Source organism: Bos indicus, chromosome 21 (genome assembly GCF_029378745.1).
Source record: "Bos indicus isolate NIAB-ARS_2022 breed Sahiwal x Tharparkar chromosome 21, NIAB-ARS_B.indTharparkar_mat_pri_1.0, whole genome shotgun sequence".
Taxonomy (NCBI): domain Eukaryota; kingdom Metazoa; phylum Chordata; class Mammalia; order Artiodactyla; family Bovidae; genus Bos; species Bos indicus.
The window spans coordinates 67558390-67585382 of NC_091780.1; the positions used below are offsets into that span (position 1 = coordinate 67558390).

At 51.5% G+C, this 26993-nt stretch overlaps 1 protein-coding gene across 2 annotated transcripts in view; it reads left to right on the top strand.

The window, feature by feature from the left end:
* TRAF3 (TNF receptor associated factor 3) overlaps positions 1-26993 on the top strand; it is a 116244-nt gene that overhangs the window by 16178 nt on the left and 73073 nt on the right. The window lies entirely within an intron of this gene.

The window sequence follows — 26993 nt, forward strand, 5'->3', positions numbered from 1 at the left end:
TTCATGAACTCTGATAGTTTTTGGTGGTGTCTTTAGGGTTTTCCGCGTATAGTATCATGTTATCTGCAAAGAGTGAGTTTTGCGTCTTCTTTTACAATTTAAATTCCTTTTATTTCCATTTCTTTGCCTGCTTTCACTAGGACTTCCAAAACTCTGTTGAATAAAAGTGGTGAGAGAGGGCATCCTTGTTTTGTTCCCGATCTTACAGGAAATACTATCAGCCTTTCACCACTGAGTATGATATTAACTGTGGTTTTGTCATATATGGTCTTTGTTATGTTGAGGTCTGCTCCCTCTCTGCTTACTTTCTGGAGTCAGCAAACTTTTATGAAGCACTTCATGAATGCCAGTTATTCTGTTACATGCTAGAGGTGTGTGTGTGTGTGTGTATGTATAAATAACTGAGACACTCATGTTCTTGAGAAACTCAGACTGCTCATTTCAACCTGGGAGGTTATACTTTGTGAAAGAGGCATGTGTTAGCTCAGGCTGTCCTAACAAAGTATCATAAATTGTGTGGCTTAAGCGATCAGAGCTCATTTCTCACAGTTCTGGAGGCTGGATGTCTGCAGTGAAGCCGCCAGCCGGGTCAGTCTCCGGGTGAAGCTCCTGTTCCGGGCGTGCAGGCATGTCCCCTCTCCACTGTGTCCTACATGGTCGGAAGACAGGAAGCAGGCTCTCTGGTATCTTCTCTTATTGGGCCCCGAATTATTTCCCAGAGGCCCATCTCCAAATGCTATCACACTAGGAGTTAGAATTGTTGTTGCTTAGTCGCTTAGACGTGTCCGACTCTTTGTGACCCCATGGACTGCAGCATACCAGGCCTCCCTGTCCTTCACCATCTCCCGGAGCTTGCTCAAACTCATGTCCATCGAGTTGGTGATGCCATCCAACCGTCTCATCCTCTGTCATCCCCTTCTCCTCCTGCCTTCGATATTCCCCAGCATCAGGGTCTTTTCCATTGAGTCAGCTCTTTGCACTAAGTGGCCAAAGTATTGGAGCTTCAGCTTCAGCATCAGTCCTTCCAATGAGTATTGAGGATCAGTTTCTTCTAGGATTAGAGTTTTCCTTTAGGGGTTAGAGTTGCAACATATGGATTTTGAGGGGGCACAATTCAGTCCATAGCCTTCTCTTCTGGACCCCAAAATTCATGTTTCCTGACATGTAAAATATATTCATTCCATCCCAACAGCCACAGAAGACTTAAGCTCGAAAGTCTACAGTCCAAGGTCTTAGGTATTGGGTTAGTCACAAAGTTTGTTCGAGTTGTTAGATGGTATGGAAAAACCTGAATGAACTTTGTGTTCAGTCTGATAGATATCCTCTAAATAACATGTGGGTGAGATGGGAGGTGTGATCCATCTTGAGCAGAATTCCTCTCCACATGTGAACTCAGTGGAGAAGGCAGTGGCACCCCACTCCAGTACTCTTGCCTGGAAAATCCCATGGATGAAGCGGCCTGGTAGGCTGCAGTCCATGGGGTCGCGAAGAGTCGGACACGACTGAGCGACTTCACTTTTACTTTTCACTTTCATGCACTGGAGAAGGAAATGGCAACCCACTCCAGTGTTCTTGCCTGGAGAATCCCAGGGACGGGGGAGCCTGGTGGGCTGCCGTCTATGGGGTCGCACAGAGTCGGACATGACTGAAGTGACTTGGCAGCAGTGAACCCAGACGGGTTGTGTGCTTCCAACATACAATGTTGGGACAGGCGCCCCAGCATTCACCTTTGAGAAGCGAGGATGAGGGGAGAAGGAGTAGTGACAGCCCTGGGCGTGTCCGCAGAGTCGCACGGCAGATTCATTTGCCTGAGACTCGAGGGTCACCCTCTCTGGTTTGGCGTTCTGCCTCCTGGGTCGCTGGCGTGGGGGTCGTGCTGGGCAGCTGCCGTCGGCCTTTTGAAGCGCAGGTGATGGCCACCCTCCTCTGAGACCAAGGAGGCAGCCCTGATGCTGTCCTGTGTGGCCCAAAAAGCTGTGCAACAGAAATAAAAGGGGGTGAATGACAGGCTGGGTCTGTAAGTTAGGGATCAGAATGGGATTCTTGTTTGGTTTCTACGAGGCCTTTGACCAAAGGAGCCTCTGCAGAGACCTGGCGGCCGGGTGGTGAGCAGGCTGGAATGAGTCCGAGTCCCTTCGGGAGTGGCTTGGGTCTGCGTGGAAGGTGACCGTGCACTTGGGATTTGGGAGATGGAATTGGGTTTGCCCTGGCCGAGGTGGGCAGACGCGTGTGGTGGAGGCTCTTCGGGGCCTCCTCGTGACGGGTGCCTTCAGCGGACGCCGGCCTCCCTGGCGGCGGGAAGAGCAGGCCGACAGCCCTCTGAGTCAGAGGCTGGGGGACACACGGCGAAGTCCAGCTTGACGGCTGTGTGCAGTTTCTCTCTGGTCACCCATGATGTTGCAGCAGCCTGAGCGCCTGAACTTCTCTCCTCGTTGCCTTCTGCCGCTCGCCCCCGGCGGGCGGGCAGCGGTGACGTCTTGATTCTGAACCGACGTGCGGTTTCCCCTTGCGCGTGGCCTCTGCTGTGGTGTGTCTTGGGTCTCATTGGTTTCAGGAGAGGGAAGACTCCCGATCCACAGAGCCCGGTGTGGCTGGACTGTTCATCCATCCCTGAAGAACTTCGTAACGTGTCCTGGTTGTCCCTGGAAGCGTCCCAGTCCCCTCGGATGGGCAGTGGGGACTCAGTGGCTCTCCTGACGATGGCAGGCTGCCTTCTTGGAGGCTTCCGTTCCCAGCGACTCTGAGTCCCAGCTGTGCGTTAGACTGTTAGAAGGGGCCACAAACGCGGGGGCCTCTTCAGACTACTTCGCTCTCCCAAGGCCCCGGACGTCAGATTTCCTGGGCATCTTTAAAGGGCCCCGAGGGGCATGCTGCTGTGCCCCCAGTGGGGCTGAGAGCCTGTGGTGAAGTCAGAAGGCGTGCTTCTCTCTCCCCAGAGGACGTTCCTGGCCCTTGGAAAGGCGGGGTCACAGGCCTGCCTCACACCTGTGAGTCCCAGGGGCGCCTCAGCAGGCGCGCAGGTGAAGCGCAGGCTTTGGGGCCGAGTGGACTTGAGCCCCTTGACCGTCGTCCCGAGCCTGGGCCCGCACGCACGACAGGGACAGCACGGCGGCCCCTGGTGCCTCAGCCGCGGTCTGAAGCCGCAGAGCTCTGAAAACACACCGGCTTTGCCACAGGTTTGGTGCCAAAACCTGGCCTGAACTGATGAGATGCTTTTTATAATCTTTATTCCGCTTGGTATGACTATCCCTGTACTTCACTGCAGACTGTTAGTGAACGTGTGTTCTTACAGCAGCCGTCCCAGACTCCAGTGGGAGTGTAATGTAATGTATAATACATACACTATTTCCTTTCTAAAATCCAGACAGTTCTGAACTCTGAAACACGTCTGAGTTCTGAACTCTGAAACACCTCTGCCCTCAGTTTGGGGTAAGGGCTTGTGGAGCTGTAGAGACTCCGAATATAGGTGGTCATAGCGGTCAGTACAGATCATGTTAACATGTGAGTACATGTGTGAAACTCCCCGCCACAAGCAGGCGTCCTGCAGACGCAGCTGTTAATGCTCTTGTAATTCCTCTGTCTGTGGGCTTACACTTTCCCCATTTGGTTCCTTTGTTTTCCCAGCACCTTTATATTTGGTATGCCAGACTTTATTCTTCAGGTAATTCAATATTTTCTACGAATCAGAAGTAAATTGAGTCTGCAACTGGGTATCCATCATCTCTTCTGTACATGTATCTGGGCTGTATGTCCCAGGAGAGTAAAAGTGTGTGTATAACATGGCCCCTGTTGGCAGAGGGCTTAGAAATTAGTCCTGGAAATAGAAAACATGGGGAAGTTGTTTTTTTTTAAGGCACCTACTTAATCAGATTTCAAGCCAAGGGAAGAAGGTGCCTTAGGAGGAGCCTTTGTAGAGGAGGGGGTTCTTGTTGGGGATGAGAGACCTGGGGGCTTTGGATGATGGAGCCTGCCCTGGCGGCCTGTGCCCGGGGAGGCCCCTGGGGCAGTGCCACGTGGTGGCGGAGGCCGTGGGCCCGGGAGCCAGCTGGCTCCCACCGTGGTGCGGCGGTCTCCGTCTCTCTCAGTCTGTCCTTTGGTTTGTGAAGCATCCGACCACTGCGTGTACCATAGGAACATGCACAAGTATCAGTCTTGACTTGTAGGAGGTGACCCTATGAAATTGACTAAACGTTCAGAAATAGTAGTATGTTCACGTCTGTGCCTTTATAAACAACACCCCCACCCCCTGCGCCCCCACACTGATTTTTCTCTCTGGAGATGTAGAACCTTGGGTTCTCGGGCGTGTTTATCAGGATGCCTCCGATCCGTGACCCTTGCAGGCTAGGAACATGGGCGGGCTGTTCTTGGTTCACAGTGGCGGATATTGAGTGTCAGCGTGTCCCAGCCTTCCCACCAGGAGGCCCCTGGCGCCAGTAGAGTGGACCGTGGACGCGTACCCTTCAGAGCGCTGAGACGCAGCTCACGTTCCAAAGCAGTGCGTTTGCCACACGGGGCTCTTGTGGTCTGTTTTTTCCTGAAATTCGTATGAATTTTGCATTTACCTATATATGTTCTAATATTACACACCTCTAAAAAATTTTTCTGTGTATCAAAATTGACCCTCCAGACAAGAAAATGTACCCGTGTTCCCGTGGCCCCCTTGCCTGCCCCTGCGCTTTGACAGGCAAGAGGAAAAATCTTGACCTTTGGGCAGAGCAGTCTGTGTTGAGACTGATGTGTCTTTAATCCATACATTTCTTGTCTTCAGTTTTCTTTTCTTTGGATCCTTAAGGGAGTGTTTGTTCTCCATGATTACTTGGTGTCTTTTGATTTAGATAATTTAGGTAATTGGCAGCCAGTTTTGAGCTTACTAAAAATTTTGATTTGGGTACCACCATCACCAGTCACCTTGGGGGCATGTTGAGGAACTGGATGCTGGCTCTGTGTCTGAGTGCTCTTTTAAGATGGGAGGGAAAAGTTAAAACCTCAAAACTCCGGTAAACTGATGTGGGAATCTGATATTACAAAAGCCTCCAGTGATTTTAGTAAGACTTCCTAACCTTTATAGAGAGCAGTGAGCGTGAGAGCAGTGACAGGGAGAGAGAACACCCGTGAGAGGCTGTCTCTGCCCGTGGTCCGTGGATTCTGGGGTGCTTGCAGCCCCCTTGAGAAGGGCCTCACCCCTGGGCTGCAGGCAGCCCTCCTCGGGGTCCCCGTGCCGCGGGGCCTGGAGCGAGAACTGCCCGAGCTGTCTGGGGGGTCCGCCTCCGGGCTGACGAGCAGGGAGGGTGCTGAGGGCTCCGGGAGCCTCCTGTGCGCACGCTAACGTGCTTCCGCCTGCTGCGCGCGTGAGAAGGACAGCTCCCCGGGGCTGTGTTCCGGCATGTGCCTAGAGGGCCTTGGGCACGTGGGCATTCTCCTTGGGAACCTTCGTCCTGGGGAAGTGGACAGGCTTGTGATGAGCTCTTCACAGGAAGCAGGGGACAGCCCTTCCAAAGATTCCAACGTTCAGAGTCAGACTCCCCCCGAAGGAGGACGTGCCAGCCACTTCTTGCTGTCATGGTTCAGAACCTCACCAGGATGGGGGGTGTGTGTGTGTAAGTATCTGTTTTGCTTCCAGTTTCACTGTCTGTGTTAGTCGTTCAGTCGTGTCCGACTCTTTGCGACCCCCTGGACTGTAGCCCTCTAGGCTCCTCTGTCCATGGGATTCTCCAGGCCAGAATACTGGAGTGGGTTGCCATTTCCTTCTTCAGGGGATCTTCCCAACCCAGGGATCGAACCCAGGTCTCCTGCATCGCAGGCAGATCCTTTACCATTTGAGCTACAAGGGAAGTTTCACTAGAGGATGTAATTTGGGTCAGTTTTTAAGTGAGCGGTTGAAACTTAGAATTTTTTCCCTGTTTCCTTGGTTATGTCAATAATACGGAAAAGACTATTCAGGCTGGATAGGCATTTTCAGCTGGGGGAGGGGACTGCGGTTTTGTCCCCAGGGGACACTGGGCAGTGTCTGGAGATTCACCAGGGGGTGGTAGGAGGGGGTGGGGGTGCTGCTGCTGTCCAGCGGGCATGGGGCAGGCTGCTGTGGGCCTTCTCCAGCTCCCAGGGCCTGGAGTATCAGTCCTGCTGAAGGAGAGGGTGCGTTACAGTCAGCAGCGAGAACAGAAGCCCGGTGTCCTTCACGTCAGACTGGATAAACCCTTTCACGATGCCCTAGTTTACACTGAAACTTTGGTCAGCAGGATGGGAATTTTTTGGTAGCTATCATTAGAAAAATAAAAGAATTTTCCTGCTGTGGTTCCCAAGTTCCCCAAATTCGTGTCCTTGACCTGTAACTCTCTTCGAGCTTTAGACTGGCCCAAGTGTTGATTTCACAGATGTTGGTTGGGTCCTCGGCGTGTACCAGGTACCTCTGAGTGCAGGCAGCTCCCCGTTGTCCTGAGGCCTGGGCCGTGAGGAACAAGAGGGACGTCCACAGGCGGGTTCTGGGGAGAGAGGGTTGGTGGGATGAGGGGAGGTGAGGGTAGGCCAAGAGCAGGGCGCCTCGAGGAGCTGGGTGACCCGCATGTGCCGAGGAGGAGGGGCACATTGTCCGCGAGCCCCGAGCGGGCGGGACCAAGCACACCTGAGGCTGCCTGGTTTCACCTGGCTCTCTCGTACCTGATCTCAAGAGAACTCTTGACTCCTTCCCGCCTCCCAGCAGCTGCTTGGCCAGGAGACCGGGGAGCGGGCCTTGATCCCTCTCGTCCCCTTGCAGGCGCTTGGGCCTACATCCTGGTCATCTCCACCTCCTGGGTCCCCCGCCCGGGCTGGGCCTCTCGCTGACGCTGGCGGCCCCTGACTAGTTCTGCCTCTCCCTGGGTCACTCGGGCCCTGCTCTGAACAGTGGGCAGAGAGGTCATTTAGAAGCCCAGGCTGCCTCCTGCCCTACACTGAAAACCCTCCGGTGGCTTCCCACTGCTGTCCAGAAAGTCATCTTCCCACTCACCAGGCTCTGAACCATCCTTCTTGGCTGAGTCCAGACGGTCTGGCGTCCTGTAGACCTCTTCCCGTACGAACCTGCCTGGCCAGGCCATGGCCGTCCTCCCCTGGACTCTGCTTGCCCTGCCTGCATCCTCCTCAGAGGGCCCACGCCGTGCTCCCGCACCCTGCCTGGATTCCCATCCTGGCAGCCCGCATCCTCCAAGTCAGAAGTATTCAGGTGAGAAGTCACTCACCTGGCGCGTTCCCGGGGAGGAGGAGTGGGTGACTCACGGGAGCCACCCTCCTCCCTCAGAGCTGGGGTTTTTGCAGAGGGGATTTTTCTGTTAGGTATTTTTTCCTCCCCCTTTGGAGCATTAACAGCTGCGGCAGTAGTGTGTGGGGCGGCGGTGCCCACACCTCCCAGGGGTCCTCTGATCCCTATAGCTAGCTTATATCCCACCGTTTCACACAGCACAGGGAGATGGGCCTGCATGGACTCTGTTGCTAGCTTTGCAGTAAAGCGTGGTGAGCTAGCAGGCCTTGCCTAGTCCAGAGAAAGGAAATGGCAAGTTGGTGCCACAGTTCTGGTGTGATTGCTCCAGCATGCAGATGGCTGCTAGAAGGAAGGCTGGTCATCTCCGTGTATGCCCTGCTGGGCCCCAGTCGGGTCTGAAGAAGCGAAGGCTTGTTTTGTTAGAAAGAATGCCCACTTCAGGCGTTCACAGCCGAGTGTGTGTAACTGGCTTGGGCTTTCGGATGAGCAGGATGTGGGAAGTGGGCACAAAGGGGCCAGTTGGCCCTGTCCCCTCTGCCACAGGCTGCTGGTGGAGAATTCACAAGTTTCCAAGGGGAAAGCTGAGTATGAGAGAAGGCCCAAGCTAGTCAGGAGCTAGAGGGATTCCCAGCCTCTGAGAAGGGAAATGGCAGAGAAGTTATGTAAAATGATTTGCTGCTCAAGAGACGCTTCTGCGCCTGTCTAGCAGGTGGACCCCGGACACAGAGCTATTTTACAAGAAGTAATAAGCCGGAGATGCTGAAGGTCAGTTTTCTAATGAGGCAGTGAGACATCCTCTAACACCTGATCATTTCTGGAAGAATTCGAGTCCTGGTCTCAATTTGCATTGTTCTGAGCTTGTTGATGAGATTGAGGATTATACATCTCCTGGAAGCAGAGTGTGTATACCTCAGGAGGATTATTTTTAGATTTTGTAATAAAATGTTTCACAGCATAGAATTTTAAAGACCTGTGTGGACAGAAGCAGATCTTTGAAGGTAGACCTCAGTTTGGCTTAGGAGTTCATCTCATTGAAATGAAACCAAGGAGGTTCACCACGTCTGCCTCCAGGCAGTCTTCACGTGTTCAAGCGGCTCAGCAGAAATCTCCTATCCCAAAAACAAGTTCTTTAGCTACTTGTGATGGAAAATGCTTAAATAAGCAATTGAAAATTCAGCATAGTCTATTCGAAGGGGATCATTTTAAAAGTTTCCTGGACAAAGCCCCTCCCACGTGTTAGTATTTTACAGTACAGTAGGCTCTGCGCAGGCTCGAAGACTGTGAGCTGTTGGACAGGGCAGCAGTGCTGAGGGTGTGGTGGAGGGCGTGTGAAGAGCTGGGGCGGGGCCGGCGGCGTGGGGGTCACGGTGCTGAGAACCGCGGTTGGAAACGACAGGCTTAAAGATGGTTTTTAGGCTGTTAAAAGGTTGTAAAAATAAGCAAAGAAGAGTATGTGCCAGAGACAGCCTAAAATAGTGGCCCGCGAAGCCTAAAATATTTATTATCTGGCCTTTACAGAGAATGTAGAGTTTGCTGACTGTCAGTTTAAGGGTCGGGAAATGCTTTACAAAGACTAAAATTTGAGCAGACATTTTATAGGATAAACAACATTTTGCTTTTTAAGGTGGCATGGTTGCGGTGCTGCAGGAGGGCCAAAGGGGAGAGAGAAGAAGGGGTGGGGAGCACAGGTGCCCGGAATCATGCAGAGTGGGCTGGAGACTGGGCGCGGGGCCTAAGGGGGCAGAGCTAAATACCAGCAAGCTTGAACGCGACACTGAAGTCACCCATGAGCCCCCAGAAGCTTCTGAGTAGAAGAACGTTGATGTCATGATTAGACTTAATTGTGAGACATTGAAATAATAGTCCTTTTTTTTCCCTCTGAGTCATGCTCTCAAACTGTAAAAGAGTTCTTCAGAAGTGATTGTGCTGCTTAATAGGCCTCTGACTCGATGGTGCTCAACGTGCCCTTGGGTCCGGCATTGCTGGTGTAGACTGGAGCTTGGTCCACGTGCTTTTCACACTTGTTTGTGTTTCCTGGTCAGCAGCAGACATGGGTGAGGTCTCAGTGATAACGACAACTGAGGAACTTGAACGAGTCTCTAGAAAGGTGGAAGAATCCTCGCTGCAGTCCATCATTGTATGTCCACCGTTAAACCTCTGCATGAGAATTTCAGTTTTGTGTGCTCTGTCAGTCCACCCAGGCGCGTGTTCTCTGAGAGGTGAAAAGTAGAAGGGGTGCCCTGAGGAGGGCCGACGGTCTGGATTCCCCGGGACAGACTGTCTTCTCTTCTGAGCAAAGGAGGGGCACTCCTGACTGATTCTGAGCCCTCACTAATGGGGAACCGTTGGTGTGTGGACTGTTTTTTGCAGAAATCAGAACCCTGGTCTCTGTACGAATATGAAGCTGGTGAAGGCCTTCCTTCTAACATCTGGGCTCTTGGCGTCATCCAAAGTTGCTCAGATGGGCTGACTTCGTAGAGATACTGTTCCAGCCAAATAGATGTTGCTTTTCTGAACCAAACTCTTCAGAAAGGTCTTGTTTGCACTAGGGTCATCCCTGAGGAGTCCTGACAGCGAGTCCTGGGAGAGCAAGGCCCCAACCCACCCCCACCCAGGCTTGTCCATTGGAGCCCCCTCCGCACCATGTCCCCGAGACCTGCCGTGGTGTTGGGATGCAGCCATCACCTTGGTGGGGCTGTGTGGCTCCGTCTGCCCTTGTTAGGACCCCTTGTCTGGGAAATTAGCCCCGCTGGAGCTCAGGGTGCACGCACACGGATCCCTGTGGGCTTCAGAAGGGGCTTATCCACTCGGCCAGCCTCTGCTTACACTCACTCTTTTGCTGAGCTTCCAAGAGCCACACTGCCCCCATACCAGGACTTTAATGCTTGAAAGAGTGGTGTGGGGGTGTGTTTTGTTTGTTTCAAGAAAAAAGCCAATGTAGTCATGGTAGAATACTTAGAAAAAGCAAATATTTCCCATCACCTCCCCACTGTTAATGTTTTGATATGTGGTATGTGGTCCTTCGCGCCTGGTGTCGTTCAGGAGTGTGATCTTTTCAAGGTTCATCCCTGTTGTAGCACGTAACAGTAATTAGTATTTGTACGCAAATACTATTCCATTGTATGGATAGACCACCTTTGTTTATACAGTCATCATGTTGATGGACATTGGGTTGTTTCCCCTTTTGGGGAAAATTATTATTTTTATAATAAATAATGCTGCCATGAAATATCCTATAAAAGTTTTTGTGAGAACCTAAGTTTTTGTATCTGTTGTAAACAAAGCTGGGTCACGTGGTAACTCTATGTGTAACATTTTGAAAGACTGTAAGGCTGTTTTTCCAAGTAGCTGGGACAGTTTCCATTCCCGTCAGGAGTGTATGCAAGTTCCGCTTTCTGCGCCTCTTCTCCAGGCACTGTTACTGTCCATCGTTTTTATTTTAGACGTTCTAGTGGGTGTGAAATGATAGCTCATTTTGGTTTTGGTTTGCACCTCTCTAATGACTAGTTTCTGTGACCAACCTAGATAGCATATTGAAAAGCAGAGACATTACTTTGCCAACAAAGGTCTGTCTAGACAAGGCTATGGTTTTTCCAGTGGTCATGTATGGATGCGAAAGTTGAACTGTGAAGAAAGCTGAGGGCTGAAGAATTGATGCTTTTGAACTGTGGTGTTGGAGAAGACTCTTGAGAGTCCCTCGGACTGCAAGGAGATCCAACCAGTCCATCCTAAAGGAGATCAGCCCTGGGTGTTCTTTGGAAGGAATGATGCTGAAGCTGAAATTCCAGTACTTTGGCCACCTCATGCAAAGAGTTGACTCACTGGAAAAGACTCTGATGCTGGGAGGGATTGGGGGCAGGAGGAGAAGGGGACGACAGAGAATGAGATGGCTGGATGGCATCACTGACTCGATGGACGTGAGTCTCAGTGAACTCCGGGAGATGGTGATGGACAGGGAGGCCAGGAGTGCTGCGATTCATGGGGTCGCAAAGAGTCGGACACGACTGAGCAACTGACCTGAGCTGAACTGAATGACTAGTTATGTTAAGCATCCTTTTGTGTGTTTAGTGACCGTTTAGATAAACTTCCTTGGAAAAATGTGTATTTGTCCATTTCTAAAGTTGGGTTGTCTTTTTTGTCCTTGAGTATAAGAGTCCTTTACGTAATCTGAGTACAATTCCTTTATCAGATATATGGTTTATGACTTCTTTTCTCCATTCTGTAAGCTGTCTTCTCACTTTCTCGATGGTGTCCATCTGTCCTTTGATGCACAGATATTTTTTAACCTTGATGACATCTACTTTATTGGTTTTTTTTCTTTGGTTGCTTGTGGTTTTGGTTATGATTAGGCAAATCATTGCCTAATCCAAGATCAGAAAGATCGACTCCTGTTTTCAGCTCTTACTTTTAGCCTGTGATCCATTTTGAGTTAATTTTTGTGTTCGGTGTGAGGTAGGGGTCTAGCTTCATTCTTTTGCAGCTGGACATCCACTTATCTGTTAGTTGTAAAAACTGTTCTTTTCCCCATCAAATGGTTTTGGTACCCCTGTCAAAATGAATTGACCACAAATGCAAAGGCTTATTTTTGGACTCTAAATTCTTTGCTGTTGATCTTTATGTCTGTCCTTATGCCAATACTGTCTTGATTACTTGCTTCATAGTAAGTGTTAAAATTGGGAATAATGAGTCCTCCAAATTTGTTCTTGTTTTTCAAGATTGTTTTGTCTGAGTCCCTTGCATTCCCTCATGCATCTTAGGATCAATTTCTGCAACATGTAACTTCCTCTGTTTCACTTATTAAATCATGAGCATTTTCCTTTTTCCTAGTCTAAACTTGGGCTGACACAGCAGCCCTGAACCACAGTGAGCACGTGAAATGTGGCCAGTCCAGATTGAGGTGTGCTGTAAGTGTAGCCTGGAAACAGAGAGTGTGGGGGAAACCCACAGAATAGCTCATTAATAATTGTTTATATTGAGTACTTACTGAAACAACAAATTTTATATTGGGTCAGATAATAGATATTACTGAAGTTGACCTGTTTCTTTTTACCTTTCCAGTGTGGCTACTAGTAGATTTAAAGTCACGCGGTTCTCATCTCCAGGTTAGCCGGACTTGCTTTTGCTAGAAGGGCACCCTGTTTGATAGGCTGCATGGTTACATGATTGTGCCAGTTTTCTTGTTTCAGTTCTCGGTCGTTTGAACACTTAGGCTGTTTCCGGTTTCTCCACGTTATCCAGTGTTGTGATAGTTGACCGTGTAGCTGGGTCTGAATTCATAAGGAGGACTTTGGAAGCGTGTTTGCTGAACTGCTAAATCAGGGGCATGCAAACTCTTGTGTTAAAGTGTTGAATGAGTGAATGAATGTTTCATATGAACAAAAAATAATCTTCCAAAATAAGACTGCAGACAGATTCAATGAACATTGACTGAGCACCTTCGCTTTGAGCTGGCTTCTGTTCCAAGAGTTGGGAACACAGTGGTGAATGAGTCTAGGTTTCTAGCCCCCTCGAAGTTGGTCTTCTAATGGGGGAACGGGACAGTCAGCCAACTGGTAGCTGCATCGGGGGCTGGTGAAGAGTGACTGAAGAGGATGGAGAAGTAGGCTTATGTAGGCCGGCGTGTGGCAGGGGCATCTGGGAAGCCGTGCTGAGCGGGTCACGGTTATTTAGGGACTGAAACAGAAGCAGGGAAGGGAGGCATGTGAAGATCTGGGAGAGGAACGGTTTTAAGTAGAGAGGTCAAAGTTCAAAGACCTTGCAGTGGAAAGTGTGTTTTAGAAACAGCAAGGAGGCCAGGGGGGCTGGAGCTTGGGGAGAAGTGTAGTTGGATTGGGAATATACTTGGATGGAGCTGACGGTCTTTGCTGGTGGACCGGGTGTGGGGCGTGTGAGGGAAGGCCAGTTTTTATGACCTGAGCACATGTGTGGGGCCTTTTCCTGAGCCAAGGATTGCTGGAGGTGGGTCCGCGGGCAGGGGGCTCACATGGAGATGCTGAGTTGGTAACGAGATGGACCAGCCTGGAAGTCACAGGGCAGGTGAGACTGGAGTCAGGAAAGCTACTGGACATCAGGCAGGTTGAGTGAGAGCCACCCTCTCCCTGGACTCGGGAGCCTGGAGGTCTTTGAGGACTTCTACCCAAGTGGTGTTTGGTCAGCTGCCGTAGGGTGGCAGGTGCAGGATTTTAAGGGAGAATGGGTTGTGTGTATTGACAGCTCCTTGAAAAGTTTGCTGTGAGTGAACAGCATGATGGAGGTGGGGAGCTGGGGCTAGACAGCCTCTTCCACCTTCCCCTCCGCCCACCCCATGCTGGTGGGAGTGGTCCCAGAGAGAGGCTGAGACGCAGGGGCTGGGGTCCAGGACCAGGGTGGAGGGTGGGCTTCTTGATGGGCTCCAGAGAGAAGGCGAGTAGCCTCGCAGGCCTTCCATTCCGCTGGGGGAGGATGAGGAAAGTTCAGATTGCCAGTGTTTCCGAAAGCTAAGAGTGACGAGAAGGGGAAGGGCATGGTAGGAGTTGCTGTGGGGTTAGATGTAAAATTTGCATGAATTTTTAATATGAAACCTCAAACTTCACTTCAAAATGCTTACCCTCGGGGTTCTCTCTCCGGTGCCTTGGGGTGTATTTTGGTGGAAAAGTTTGAGAAGCCACTTCATTATGGCATTCTATTGTTATGCTGTTAAATCTCACCCAAGTGAGCATTTAACCTTAAAGAGTTTGAGATCCACTTACCCATTTTGTTACCCTTAATAGAGCTTTTGCAGCTGCTCCAAAGCTCCCTGTTTGTGCGTCTTAATGGTTGCTTGGCAGGCGCTGCGCTGTGCGTGGGGGAAGCCGCGGGGCGGCCGTCGGAAGCGCCGCCCTCGGCTCCGCCCCTTCCCAGGTGAGGACGGGGAGGAAAGCGGGCCCTGCGGCGCCACACCCACCGGAGACGTTTTAGTGAACCTTTTCCTGTTTCTGCGAAACGGTTAACAACGGCACTGCGCGGCTTTTAATTCTGGCAGAGTGGTTTGGGGGAGCCGCGGGCAGCGCATCAGCCAGCCTTTTAAGAGACGTAATCGCGTGGCCTGCTTTCTTTCCTTCCTTTACAATTTTAATATAATTAAATCCCCTCCCGCCATGGTGGCTCAGACGGTAAAGAATCTGCCTGCAATGCAGTAGAGACGGGTTCAGTTCCTGGGTCGGGAAGGTCCTCTGGAGAAGGGCACAGCAACCCTGGAGAATTCCATAACAGAGAGGAGTCTGGTGGGCTACGGTTCATGGGAGTCGCAAAGAGTCAGACACGACTGAGCGACTAAAAGTTTGCCTTTCCCGCCATTTCAGTTCCGCGGGACGGGAGCCTGTGGGGCGTACTCTTCCCGCTTTGTGTTGACAGATGAGATGGCCAGGGCTTAGAGGGAGCTTGATTTGTAACCGGACGTTCATGTGCGTGACTGGCTCACAGGCCCTTGCTTCCCAGTTCTCCCGACCTCCTGAGGACCTGCTCCTTCTTCCGTCGCCCTCTTGAGCTCCAGAGCAGGGCCTGCCGGGCCTCTCGAGGTGCCTCTGCAGGGTCTCCGCTGCGGCCACCCTCTCCTGACCGCAGTTGGCGTCTGTTTGCCAGGTGTGACTCTCTCTTTCCTCCCTGGTCTCTCCTTGGGGCTCTGAGCTCCACGAAGGCAGGGACTGCAGCCTCGTGTTCAGCTGGTGTGTCCAGCCTCTGCTAGGGGTCTACTACACGTGTGCCCAGAAAGTGCACACAAGAACCAAATGCGTGTGTGAACCCAGACTTTGAGTCCAGATCGCTGCCGTCTCCTGGCCATCCATGGGCGCTCGGGTCACTGTGCAGCCTGGGCTTGCCCTGTCGTCCTTTAATGACCCTTCACGACTTGGGGGCCAGGGTGTCTGGGACTTTGGAAGTTTTGAGGTTTAGGATGGAATGAGTGAATAGACCCTACACTAGAACGCCTAGTACCTTGTCATTGGGCAGTAAGAGCTTTGCAGCGGGTGTGACCGGTCCAGGTGAGTGGGGCGGGCGCCGTGCCAGGGCGTGTTATAAACATGTTTTCAGAGCTTCTGGGATTTCGGGACTCAGGTGAGAGATTGTGGGCCAGTTTGGTGCATGTCTGACTTTTAGGCATTGGTGCTGAAAAGAAGGAAGCTGGCCCCAGCCCTCCTGTGATATCCTGGGAGGAGCACACTGGGGAGGGCGCCTCTGGTGGTCACAGGGCTTGCTGTCCCCACCTGCCTCCTTTGCTTTGAGAAGCGTGTCCCCAGGGAGGTGGCTGCAGGGCGTGTCGGTGCCAGGCTTGCAGACATCGGCTGTCCTGGGTCGTCCTGGGTCCCTTCCCAGCAGCCTGGCGGGGGGCTCAGGGGTGCTGCACAGTGTTTGGCGGGGGAGGGGGGGGTGTCTTCTGTTTCAGACCCTTTTACCTCTGTGCTCTCCATGGCTGCAAGTTAAGCTTGGGGCCGGAAGGAAAACGTGAAGGCCCTCCGCCCTGGCTGGCCTGTCTGTACCCTCACACCGTGCCCTCTTGACCCAAGAGTTTTCAGCATTTGTTGTTCAGTTCAGTCACGTCCAACTCTCTGCAACCCTGTGGACTGTATCATGCCAGACTCCCCTTTCCTTCACTGTCTGCTGGAGTTTGCTCAAGCTCATGTCCATTGAGTCCGTGATGCCGTCCCATCCTCTGTCGTCCCCTTCTCCTGCCTTCAGCCTTTCCCCAGCATCAGGGTCTTTTCCAGTGAGTCAACTCTTTGCATCAGGTGGCCATAGTATTAGAGCTTCAGCATCAGTCCTTCCAGTGAATATTCAGTGTTGATTTCCTTTAGGATGGATTGGTTTTGATCTCCTTGCTGTCCAAGGGACTCTCAAGAGTCTTCTCCCGCACCACAGTTTGAAAGCGTCAATTCTTTAGCACTCAGCCTTCTTGATGGTTCAACTCTCACATTCATACATGACTACTGGAAAAACCATAGCTTTGACTTTTCAACATTGAATGGATTTAATAGGTGTTTTCTGACTTTTAAAATATGAATATAGTTTTGCTTTACTGTCTTTAAGATGCATTTTTGGCATAAATGGAACTCTTTAATGTAAAAAACTTTACCTGCTTTTTGGTATGGTGCTTGCATTTTGTAAAAAATGTTTAATTGCCAGGCTGCAGGAAAGGCTGCCCTTTTTTGTTAGAAAATGAAGACCCAAGACTGAAGTATGTCTCAAAATGTATATTTCAGGCATTTGAAATGGATATGGGGTCCAAAAGTTTATTCCTGAAGCAGATGTCACTTTGTATTATTTCTGACAGTTTTCTGTGGTCTTTGATAAATTATGTAGATTGTATTAACTCTCATCTGAACATGTGTATTAAAGATTAGCCTTTCCAAAGATTTAGAATTATTTTTGTCCAAGGCACTGGACTTAAGATTTAATGAGCCATGACACTGAATCAGAAACACACTTTCAGTCTTTTAGATTTTATAAGAGATATTGTAGTTTTCAGAAAGTCTTGTCAGAATGGTCTTTTGCGATGTATTTTAAGATAGTTAAGAATAGAGTTTGTATTGTAAAATCTTCTTTCAAGACACATTCTGGGGTTTTATGAGTGATTAATGTTGGCATTACCCAGAGTTTTGTGGTCAGTATTTGCAAGTAATTTACTTAACAGGGTTTTAAAGAGACGCCTCCTCGTGTTTTATAATTACCCTTTTTGGGGGACTAACCTGTAACATAGAAAGTATCTGGTGGTGTTACGTTCGCTACAGAGGAGTTATGTGTATGGACTTAGAAGCATCTGATTCTTAGGACGTGTGTACAGGTAGAGCGTGCAGTTCCCACCTTTGCATCTGCACTGCGCGTGTGAACAGACCTGTTTCCCAGTGTTGCCTTTAGAGTATCACAGAAGACTGAGGGTTTTTTAAAAGGTCATAATAGAAAAGTTGTGTGTGTTTTAATTGCTTATGTGTTTTTCCCTCCTGGGATTGTTAAACACACACACACACACACACACACACACACCAGTGACCGTACCACGTGAGAAAATGTTAAGTGTATGCAGCACTACGTGTAAGATTTTCCACAGAAGGTTTTATTCACAGTGAGGCACACTGGGAAGGCTCCATTAATTCACTCGTTAGATGGTATCATAGTTCTGGAAAAACCACTTCACCGTAGGGGTGTTTACAAAACTGAAGCCTCCTCTGCCAGGTCTTGACATTGCTTAGCTGTTTAGGTAGCAAGTGACGCAGCGTCAAAACCAGTTTCAAACTGCCTATGTTGTCAGCATGCAGATTTTCTTTATTCAGTACTTAAAGTATGGATTTACCAGTCTGAGTAATTTGAAATGCATACAGTAGCGTTTAAAAAAAAAAAATTAGATCTACCAAACCGAAAATGTGTGTATATATGAGTTAGTTTCTTTTCTTGATTTTGGTTAAGTTAACAGAAGAATCTTCACATCTGTAATTTCTGGTAACTTAATGAGAACACGCTGAACTTTTGGGTCACGATAAATTTTCCCATTATGTAAAATATTTTACACACTGGTTGACTCATTGTGAATTGTGAGTAGACATGATTCTCTTCCTGCGGAAAATAGAAACACAGATTATCGTGATGACGGGTTCAGCCAATGACAGAACCGCTCAGATGGCGCGTCGCCCCCTGTTGGCCGGGTTGTTGAGGACGTTGAGACGGACACATGGCAACGGGGTGAGTGGGAGCTGTTTGCTGGGTGTAGAGGAAACAGTCTTTCTGTCGGTCTGTTACTTTATACAGAAGCTTGCTTTTGTTTTTGTGAGTTTCACGTTCAGTTAGCGCGTGTGTTTTCTTTGACTGTATTGACTTGAAGTCTTATAAATATTTCTGGATGTTAAAAACCCCAGTGCTCATATTTATTTCATAGCGGAAAAAACTAATGAGCACTTTTTTGGTGATGGTGGTGGGGTGCCTGGTTTCCCTAATTAGCATCCTCCCTTGTGTTTAAAAGTGCTACATTTGCATGTAGGTGTGATTTCTATTTTACATGAAAGTTCAAATCAATTTACTTGTTATAAAACTGTTGAACTCTGAGATTTGGGGGAGAAGGAGTTACCAAAAACAGTGTGAGTTGTTCTAAACAGTGAGAAGCTTATTTACTACCATTTGGAAGGGGCACCCCCAGAATAAGGCATTTTGGGGGGGCAGAATGAAGACTCACAGCATTTTCCCTGTTTTGTTTCTTTAGATGATGCGCTGTCTCAGTAAGGGAGGCTGCCTCCCAGACACGTGGCCTTGTGCGCGACTGTAGCCGCACAGCGCGCAGCTGACCTGCTCCCAGCGTCCAGTTCAGCAGGGTGTAGCGTAGTCACAGGGCTGTGCGGCTGCTGCCCGCTGTGAGCGGTTCACACGCCTGGGGTCACACAGCATGCGCCCGGCCTTCTGTGTCTGGCTTCTTTCGCGTAGCGTCGTGTGTTCAGGGTTCGCCCGTGTGGCACTGTGCGTCGGCAGGCCGCTCCTTTCTGTGCTGAATCATACGCCTCCATGTGGACGCACTGTGTGTCGGGGGCAGTGTTCATCAGTCCGCAGGTGCCTTTGTGCCGCATCGCCTTTCTAGCTGTTGTGAACAGTGTGCCTCGGGACAGTCACCCGCGGGTGTTCGTGAGGTGGACGTCGTGTCTCGGGTGCAGACCTGGAGGTGTTGGCATCAGCTGGGGGTGTTTCTTGGCTGTACTGTCCAGGTTCCCATTTAAATGTGTAAAGCGGCTTTGCTGCTTGTAACTGGGGCCTCTCACCTTTGTTGGTGACCTGGTGGCTCCTGTTTCATGTTTGAAGTGCCTTCTTTCCTGAGATCACATCACATCTGACACTCATCGAGTGAGTGTCCCCGTAGATTTTCTGCAGCTAATTAAGTCTGTTCTGCTTCTAAGCCAACTAACCCTTACCTGTATTTTGTATTTTTCTTGGGTTCTTACCCCCGCTTTTCCTGAGGGACACCCCTTTGTTCCCTGGCCCCAGCTGCACAGGGTGACTGAGTGAGTGGTTTATCTGTGTCCTCTTCAGGCAGCATACGCTCACTCCTTTGGCTCTTTTCAGGTTAACTTTGGTAACTGGGTTGTCTGTTTTGAAGTAATAAACACCTTAAGTTAGCCGTGATCCTCTTGAGCATTTTCGTAAGTATCCAAACGAGGCCTGTAGGGATGTTTCCATAATTTGTATGGAGCTCATGTAAATGTACGTTAACAGCATTAGCTGATTGCCTGAGTTGGTTGTGAATTTCGTCACTGCTCTTTAGTGAAGGAGCAGGTTCTGTGTGGTCATTTCAGTGAATGGGGAGAGCCCTTCAGGCCTCTCATCGTGTATGTGAACTGAGTTAAGCTTGGAGAAGTGATCGAGCGCTCTGCGGATGCGGGCTTTATTTTGTAACGGTTGTGTCTATGTTTTGAGAAGCCTGTGCTTTCAGCAACTTTTCACGTGTGTTATAGCAGTGAATCGAATCAACTAAGGTTCATAGGACAAGCCTTACTCCTTTTCTGTCGGCAGGAAATTCCAGATTCAGAAAGAGCGAGCGGTCGACTGGGGGACCGTGTCAGAGGGAGACGGGGCGCCCTTTCTGCTCTGCCCCAGCTCTGGGCTGAGAGGCGGCAGGCTGTGTGCCCACCCCAGGAGGTTCGTGCTAGGCCCAGGGCGGACAGCAGGCAGCTCTGCTCGGTCCCTAGCTGTGCACCCGACGTTGCTCCTCGTGTTGGAGCCTGGCTGCCTGCTCAGCGGACGGTGGAGACAGCAGGAAGCCGGGGAGGCGGGGGCCTGGCTCGCCAGCCTTGGTGTTCAGGCAGTGAACCTGGCCGGCGGTCCTGTGGGGTCCTGTAGCCTGCTCCCCCTCCTCCCCCATCTCCCTGGGGATGCTGTCTCCCCCAGGGCACTGCCCTGAAAGCGCTCTTGGTGCTGGACCTGGGGGCCGGGTCTCAGCCCCGGGCAGCTTCCCCGGCCTGTCCTGAGGTATTGCTTGTTCCAGGAGGCACAGCGTCTTGAGGTGAGACCCCTGGCCCCTCCTCCAGACCCTCCTGGGAGAGCCTGCTCGGGCCAGAGCACTGGGTTCTGGTGGCCAGACAGCGGTGCAGCTGCAGACAGCAGCCTTGATCCCCGATCTGAAAGGCAGCATCTGGGGTAGAGTCTGTGGGGAGCTTCTAACTGTGCCTAGAGACGTTTGATGGAAGTTCCTCTGAGTCCATTAAACCACTCCAGTGAGTGTCTGTAAAGCGTGGTGTCCCCACGCCGCCTCTCTCTGCCTTCCCTTCTGATCAGCCACCTCGTGCTGTGAGTTATCCAGCCAGTCAGGAGCTGACTTGAGGTGACCTGGTTTGATCCAGGATATTCATTTATTCACATTGCCCCTCCTTGGGGAGAGACGGGGTGGGAAAGCTGTGGTGTTCCCATAAATGTGCTCCGTCCCGGAGTGAAGCCCCTGGAGGGTGGCTTCCCCAGGCGGAGCCCCTGGACCCAGGCTGGGGGCCCGTGTGAGGGGTGGGGTGACGCTGGGGCTCCCACCTGGGCGGTGGCTGACATCCTCTGGGCCTCGGGTGGAGGTGACCCAGGGGGCGCCTCCCGGTGTGGGGCCGGGGGTCTGCCTTGTGCCCCTGCCCCTGCGCACCAGTGATGCTGGGCCCTGTGGGCACTCAGCCTCATTTCCCCATGGTGTGGTCGCTTCCAGGGCAGACGGGAGCCCAGAGGAAGGGCCTTGCTGCTTGCTGCTTGTGGTGGGAAGAGGTGCAGTGGTGAGGGCTTCCTGGAGGAGATTCCGGGGCTGGAGGCGTGAGGGGAGCCAGGTGGGCAGGGGAAGGCGGAGCAGGACCCCCCACCCGGGAGAAGAGCGTACGTCTGCAGGCAGCTGCGGGTGTCCCTGGAGGAGGGACCCCTCACTTGCCCCTCGGGCCCGGCTCAGCATGGGGCTTGGCGGGGAGCGGCCGGAGCCGGGGCAGGCAGCTGGCGTCTCTGAGAGGTGGCGGTGTGGGGAGGCTGGTGCAGGGTGCCCCGCTCGGTCCAGGCTCTGCCCCCTGCACTTGGTGGCCAGGCGCTCAGGGCGGCTGTGTGCTTCAGGGACTGGGTGCCTGGGTGTCTGTGAGGCGGTGGCGGTGGCGCTGAGGGTCCCATGGGCTTCAGGGCAGAAACCGCTCTCGCTGGGGGTCGCAGATGTGTGCTGGGGACACTGCACCATCTTGAGGGCTGCCGCCCTCATCCCCCCTTTTCCCGGGGGTGCCCGTCCGTCAGCTACTGCCGGGCACTCCTCCTCGCCGAGCTGGCCCACCTCCAGCCCGCCGTCCCGCCCCCCCAGCCCCCACGCCCAGGGTGGCCTGTCCTGGGAGTATCACCCCCAGCCTGCCCTCGCCAGCAGGACGGTGAGCTCGGCCTCGGCATGGCCGTTCACAGGCAGCACGTGGGTAAGGGTCACCGAGCAGACCGAGTGGAGCAACGAGAGTTAAAGGTCACTTAGCAAGCACGCTGCTACTCTCAGTGTCTTTTCTGAGGCTGGCTCTGTGGTCGCGGTTCAGTATTTCAGGCGCGCTGTCGGAGGCGGTAGCTGGGCGCTCAGGGTGATTGCTGCCACCCGGGCGCCCGAAGCTCCCGCACCTCCTGGCCTGAGTCCTCTGGCTGCTGGGGGCTCCCCTCGGGCCCCGGGGCTGGCGGGAGGCAGCAGGGGTGCAGGGTTGTCATCGGGACACTTGAGCAGTGAGGACGGTGTGTCATCAGGCGCGTTCATTCCTCTCTGCATTTCCACCCAGCATAGCACATGGTCAGAGCCGTCCTCCAGCGAAAGCCACGAACTCGCCAGCCTGCAGGAAACAGGTTGGAAATCTAGAAATGCTCTCCTCCCCCTCACCCCAGGTTTTCGCAACATTTATTTTTTAAAAGATCTTTAGAAAATCTTTGTGATTCAGAAGGCAGCTTCCTGTGCTGGGGAGTCTCTCTCTGGCGCTCCTGCTTCTGAGCTTGGTGGCTTGCTTCAGAAAGACTGCAATGCAGCGGCTACCAAAGTGCCTGTTAATATGGCAGCAACCGGCGGGGAGGTCTTCTGCCCCCCTCCACAGCCGCGGCCCGCGGCCTGGAGTCTGAAGGAGGAGACTGAGAAGGCAATGCCCCCCTGGACATAGCCGGTCAGTGGTGAGGCTGGAGGTGGGTTTTGTGGGCACTGTGGCCAGCACAGGCCTGTCCTGCAGCAGCTCCGTGAAGTTACTGATGCAGTGGGCTGCCGGGGGACGCGAAGCTGAAGATGCCTTTGCAGTCTGTGCACGGCAATTTTGTTTCCTTCTCTGTGCTCACGGTGGATTTTGAGAAGGTAAGGGACTCTGTAAACCATGCATGATAAGTATTTTAAATATTTATCAATATCCCCGATGAAGGCAAAGAATTATGATTGAGTAGATGTCTTCTGAACCTGAGAGAGAAAAACTTTGGTTTCTTATTAAGGACAGTTTGGACCTTTGAACAGCCACCTTATTTGTGTTGACAGATGTGCTGGAAATGAATCATAAAATATGTTCTTTAAAGGGATCTGCATTTTCTCTGCCTTGCTAACAGCCATGGTCGAATTTCAGGGATGTGGCTATGGATGTAATATGCTGTATCTTTAACTTAGGGAGCGACAGTTCCGTGAATCTGGCGTGGAACGTTTTGGTTTTCAAAATCGCAGCGTCCGGCCGGACGGTGAGGTCTGGTGTCCTCAGTGCTCGTCGGCCTTCAGTTGAGCATCTCCGTGTGTGCAGCCTCGTCCCAGCCCGGGGCCAGCTGGATCTCCCTCCAGCTGTTCCTCTTTGTTTATCTAAGAGGCAGGCTGAGAGTCAGAACTCAGATTTATTTTGCTTTGAATTGGTGGCCCCAAACTGTATTAAATGCATTATGGGTGGTAATTTATATGTGCAGTGCCAAGAAATATAATGTCAGGGTTGCCATGGTGACTGCATGCATTCCGGAAAGCTTATGAATGGGTTTTGAACCTTCTGGCATTTTAAGTGAGATGTTCCAGCCGAGAGCCTGCATTCAGGATGAGTGTAAATGAATCCAGCCTCCCCGGAGCTGCGCACCCCCCGCCCGTTACCAGAGCTGTCCGTCTGGCTCCGGTCTTCCTCTGCTGACATCCGCCTCGGTCTCTCAGTTCCTGGTGACAGACTCCGGTTGAGAGGTGGTTTTTCGACTTGCCTGTGTGTGCGTGTGTGTGTGTATGCGTGTGTGCGTGCGTGCAGTGTCCTGGCCCCGTGGCGTGGGCTGGCTGTCCTGAAGGCTCCCAGCATGGTCGCCGCCCCGTGTGCTGGTGTGGGCCTGCCAAGCTCCGTCCACCTGAGGATCTCTCCAGCGACACTGCGGGGCACCCGGAGCGCCTGGCTCCAGGGAGGCGGCCCTGTCTGCTTCTGCTTCCAGGAGGTCCAAGAGGTTGGTTTTGGAGAGGGAGGCCCTGGTTAGAAAGACGTGCGTTCAAAATGCTGAACTTGTGAAAATAATAAGCAAAGGCCTAGTATCTATCTTCATTGGAAATGTGTGCAGTCTGTTTGTTAGAAAATCAGTTCCCCTGTGCATTGAAACTGTACTGATGTCTTGACTGCATGGGACTGAAATACCTGTTTGCTTTTATTTTGTAAAGGGAGTCTAGACAGCCTGCTGCCCGGAGGGCTGAGGTCTGAGGCAACCCCGGGGCAAGGACGGCTCCTGAGAGAGCCCTCGGGTTCCCGGAGGACACTTCACCCTCCTTCTCGCTGTTCACAGACGTGCAGACCGTACAGTTTAAACTTTAATCCTGAAGAAGACTCGGCCTCCAGGCTCGTGCCACTCGGTGTGCCGCCCACAGTCATCATCTGACAGTCCTTCATCTCGCAGGGAGGAGACTGAGGCCCAGACAAGTCAGGCCGCTTGGTCAGGGTCCCAGGGCAGGTCACAGCCAGCTCGGGGACCAGAGCCTGCCCGGCCTCCTCCCGAGGGTCCTTTCCTGACAGTAGAGGCGTGCTCTCAGGCCGCCGATTTCTGCTTTCCTTTTTATCCAAAGAGACCGACGGTAGGGACTGGAGTAGTGCTCTCTAATTCACAGTTGTGAATATTCCTGCCTTCCCCTCCTTCTTTCCTCCGCCATTCAGTGAGCACGGTGTGCTGGAGACTTCAGGGGTGGGGTGGAGGAGGGCACAGCTCTGCCCCCAGGCCACGTGCCATCCTGAGAGGTTAGTGCCCTGTGCGTGGGGCGTGCGGCCTGTGGGCCCAGATGATTCTGCCTCCACAGCGGCACTTTCGCCTGTCTGAGGTGTTTTCCAGAGAAGCTCGCTGCCCAGTGGTCACCGGGGGTGAAGCTGAATCATCACCTGTTGACTCAGGGTCACAATACTGTGTTCACTGGGGCAGAGCAACCTAGCAATATTGGGTGCAGCCTCAAAGTTACACCTTGTTACGGGTAATAAGAGGTTCACTCACGAGGTGTAAAGTACAACTTGATGGGGTCCTGGTGGCTCAGATGGTAAAGAACCTGCCTGCAATGCAGGAGGCCTGGGTTTGATCCCTGGGTCAGGAAGATTCCCTGGAGAAGGGAATGGCAACACACTCCTGTATTCCTGCCTGGAGAATCCCATGGACAGAGGAGCCTGGCGGGCTACAGTCCATGGGGTCGTAAAGAGTCGGACGTGACTGAGCGACTGACACATCATCGTCATGTTAAATGCTGGGTAACCCAGATTTTTTAAAAAAAGATTTTGGTCACCTCACCTGGCATGCGAGGTCTTAGCTCCCGGAACAGGGAGCAAAGCCACGCCCCCTGCACTAGAGGCTCGGAGTCTTAACCAGTGGACCGCCAGGGGAGCCCACCAACCCAGACTTTTAATTTGCTGGTCTTCCGGAAGATTGAGATTGCATTACAGACTCTGTTCTCCTCAGTGGCCCCAGTGGCGCCTCCCGTCCTGCAGATGGCCTCACTATGGGACTTGGCCAGGAGGCAAGTCTCTGCTCCTTCTCTGTGACCCCGGGGCCAGGCGTGTGACCCACCTCACCCGCTGGTGTGGCAGAAGTGATGCTGTGTGACTTCCAAGCTAGATCTTAAAAACACGGTCCAGTTTTCGCCTGGCTTCTCTTTGAGGACACTTGCTGTGGGGAAAGCCAGCACCGTGCTGTGAAGGTCAGCCAGCTCTTGCAGGAAGAGCATGTGGCAAGGCCCTAAACGAGTCATCCTGAGGCCCCAGTCAGCAGCCTCCCGGCAGGCGAGAAACACTGGTAGGTGTTTCTGCCAGTGACTGGCAGGTGACTCTGCGTTCTACTCTTCTTGCTTCTCAGCCAAGACCCCAGACACCATGGAGCAGAGCTGTGCCCAGTCCAGATCTGCAGCCCACAGAGGCTGAGGCAGGTGGAGGTTTAGGCCACTCTGTTTGGGGTGATTTATCAAATCCCTTACGATTATGCAGTGGAGGTGTGAATAGATTCAAGGGATTAGATCTAATAGACAGAGTGCCTGAAGAACTATGGATGGAGGTTTGTAACTTTGTACAGGAGGTGGTGACCAAAACCATCCTCAAGAAAAAGACATGCAACAGGGCAAAGCGATAGTCTGAGGAAGCTTTACAAATAGCTGAGGAAAGAAAAGCGAGAGGCAAAGGAGAAGAAGATATTCCCAACTGAATGCAGAGTTCCAGAAAATAGCAAGGAGAGATAAGAAAGTCTTCTTAAGTGAACAATGCAAAGTAATAGAGGAAAACAATAGAATTGGAAAGACTAGAGATCTCTTCAAGAAAATTGCAGATATCAAGGGAATATTTCATGCAAGGATGGGCAGAATAAAGGACAGAAATGGTATGGACCTACAGAAGCAGAAGATATTAAGAAGAGGTGGCAAGAATACACAGAAGAACTGTACAAAAAAAGGTCTTAATGACCTGGATAACCAGGATGGTGTGATCACTCACCCAGAGCCGGACGTCCTAGAGTGCCAAGTCAAGTGGTCCTTGGGAAGCTTCACAACAAACAGAGCGAGTGGGGGTGGTGGGATTCCAGCCCAGCTATTTTAAATCCTAAAAGATGATGCTGTCGAAGTGCTGTACTTAATATGCCAGCAAATTTGAAAAACTCAGCAGTGGCCACAGGACTGGAAAAGGTCAGTTTTCATTCCAGTCCCAAAGAACAATGCCAAAGAATGTTCAAACTACTGCACAATTGCGTTCATTTCACATGCAAATAAGGTAATGTTCAAAATCCTTCAAGCTAGTCTTCAGCAGTACATGAAGCTGGAACTTCCAGATGTTCAAGCTGGATTTAGGAAAAGCAGAGGAACCAGAAATCAAATTGCCAACATCCGTTGGATCATAGAGACAGCAAGGAAATTCCAGAAAAATATCTGCTTCTGCTTCATTGACTATGCTAAAGCCTTTGACTGTGTGGATCACAACAAACTGGAAAATTCTTAAAGATATGGGAATACTACACTGCCTTACTTGCCTCCTGAGAAAACTGTATGTGGATCAAGAAGCAGCAGTTTGAACCAGACATGGAACAACAGACTGTCTCAAAATTGGGAAAGGAGTATGACAATGCTGGATATTGTAACCCTACTTATTTATTTTATATGTAGAGTACATCATGAGAAATACCAGGCTGACTGAATCCCAAGCTGGAATCAAGATTGCTGGGAGAAGTATCAACCTTAGATATGCAGATGATAACCACTGTAATGACAGAAAGTAAAGAGAAACTAAATAGCCTCTTGGTGAAGGTGAAAGAGAAGGGTGAAAAGGCTGGCTTAAAACTCAGCATTCAAAAACTAAGATCATGGCATCTGATCCTGTCACTTCAT